The sequence below is a fragment of the Rhinopithecus bieti genome, unplaced genomic scaffold, assembly GCF_001698545.2.
Source record: "Rhinopithecus bieti isolate Rb0 unplaced genomic scaffold, ASM169854v2 scaffold_7684, whole genome shotgun sequence".
In the NCBI taxonomy this organism is placed as follows: domain Eukaryota; kingdom Metazoa; phylum Chordata; class Mammalia; order Primates; family Cercopithecidae; genus Rhinopithecus; species Rhinopithecus bieti.
In genome coordinates, this window is record NW_016806071.1 from 72,941 (window position 1) to 75,394 (window position 2,454).

At 38.9% G+C, this 2,454-nt stretch overlaps 1 pseudogene; it reads right to left on the reverse strand.

Moving 5' to 3' along the window:
- Window positions 1-1,007: 1,007 nt before the first annotated feature.
- LOC108531253 (39S ribosomal protein L42, mitochondrial pseudogene) lies at window positions 1,008-1,397 on the reverse strand (annotated as a pseudogene).
- Between the last annotated feature and the right edge of the window lie 1,057 nt (window positions 1,398-2,454).

Sequence of the window (2,454 nt, forward strand, 5' to 3'; positions counted from 1 at the left end):
AGCACCAAGGACTGGTGCTAAAGAAGTTTCGAAGTAGTATTGTTTCTCTCTTCATTTGCAGGCCTGACCTCCTCAAAATAAAAAAGGAAAGATGGAGAGACAGAAAAGAAGGGACAGGGAAAGACGGCTGTTGACTCGTGAATGCCTGAGAGGAAGGCAGTATGTCCCATCAGGGGCTTTGACGCTGCATCTTGGCTTTTCTCCAAATCACTTCTCCAGTTCACTCCACCTACCACTTTCCTTCACCAAAACAAGCCTAACTGTACTTCTTCTTCTTCCTTTTTTTTTTTTTGTTTAATACTGAGTCTCACTCTGTTACCCAAGCTGGAGTGCAATGGCGTGCTCTCGGCTCACAGCAACCTCCACCTCCCGAGTTCAAGTGATCCTCCCGCCTCAGCCTCCTGAGTAGCTGGGATTACAGGCACCTGCTGTCATGCCCGGCTAATTTTTGTATTTTTGTAGAGACGGGGTTTCACCATGTTGGCCACGCTGGTCTTGAACTCTTGACCTCAGGTGATCCACCCGCCTCAGCCTCCCAAAGTGGTAGGATTACAGGTGTGAGCCACCATGCCTGGCCTCTAAATATACTTCTAAATGAAAAAAGCAAACTGCTCCTTGAGCTGGCACTAGTGGGTTGTTTGAAAAAAACAGATGGGGAATTCAAGAATATAATTCTACTTATCTTGGCATCTGGAGAAAAGATGTACCTATATTATTTTTTAAGATCCTTTACCTTTTAAAAATAAACTTTTAATCTTACAGCTGTTTTGAATTTACAGAAAAATTATGATGATAGTGCAGACAGTCCTCATATGCTCCACACCCACTACCCCCTATTATTTTTTTAATATGAAAAGACATTTCATTATTCTGACTTTACTATATAACATGTTAGTGAACACCTCAGATTGCATTTTCTCAAATGGCAAATGAAGAACATTTCTCTTTGATTCCCCTGAGTACCTCAGTCATCTGTCTTTTAGAAGATCTAGTTTCTTGCAACGTCTTTAGTACTGTCCGTGAGGATACCGACAGTGCGTAACAGTAAAGAACGTTTTGCTAAGTTGTCCTCTCATTGGTCTTTGCTCAAGGTGTTCACCTTTTTCTTCCAATCTGGTTTTCAGCACTTGATCTTGTATTTCTTCATTATTGTGCACAGAATCTGGTTGAAGGATGGGTTTTGTGTGTTCATAGGGAATGTCCACAGAAGAGTGGTATCAGGCTCACGTCCTGCCGTTGGAAGTCACAGCAAGCTCTGCTTTGCAATGATAGTCATCAGGTAGAGAAGAATACATAGATTTATAACACACACGATATAAAGCTCCATTTTGCATTGGAAATAAATGTTTCAAGACAATTTGCTTTACTATCATCTATTTTACTGCTGCTACAGCCATAGGGTCTTGAGATGCTTATCAGGTGGTATAAACATCTTCAAAAGGATGTTTTGAAGAGAAAATGCTTTGAAAATTTGCTTCTAGGCACACCAGTTTTCATCACTTGACAGCTCCTCAGCTCAAGTCTGCCATCTTGTTGCCCCCAATATTAACATCTTACATTTGTGTGGTGCATTTGTTACAATTAATGAACCAACATTGTTACTATTCACTTAAAGCCTATAATGGATTCATATTTTCTCCGTTTTTACCCAGCGTATTTTTTCTGTTCCAGTAACCCATCTAGGATCTCACATTACATTTAGTTGTCATTTGCTCTTAGGTGCCCCTTGGCTGTGACAGTGTCTCTGACTTTCCTTGTTTTTGATGACCTTGATAGTTTTGAGGAGTCCTGGTCAGGAATTTTGTGGAATGTCCCTTAATTGGGATTCAAAGGATGTTTCTCTCAACGATTAGTCTAGGGTTATGGGTTTTTGGGAAGAAGCCCTTTAACTCTTTCATCTTAGTGTCTGAACATCAGATGTTTGTTCCTTTGAATCTCTTCAAAGCCAAATGGCTTTGGGCAGCACAAAATACTCTGGGCATGTGTTGCTCTGTCTCCCTGCACATTTATTTGCCTTCTAGCACCTTTTGCTGTTTACTCTGCTAAAGAATAGAAACATATTTAGAAACTGGGAATGTACTTGGCAATAGCATCTGAAAGGTGTATATGAAACTCATGTCTAATTATATTGTTATACAGGGAGATTTCAAAAATTAAACATCAGTAGTTAATTATTTTAGTCACACATATGTATGGTACATAAATTTTCTTGCCCTATCAAATAGGAGATCTAGTTTTTTTTCTGAGATAATTTGTAGCCTTTTCTGTTTATAATTCTAGTTGCTAGAGGAATCAGCATCATCTTTAACAAGAGTGATTCAGTATTAGAAAATTTAATAACATAATCCTTCATATTAGACAACTAAAGAGGAAAAGGTCATATAATCTTCACAGAGGCAGATAAGGCACCTGATAAACTTAACACTTATAAAATATACATTGATGACTATTTTG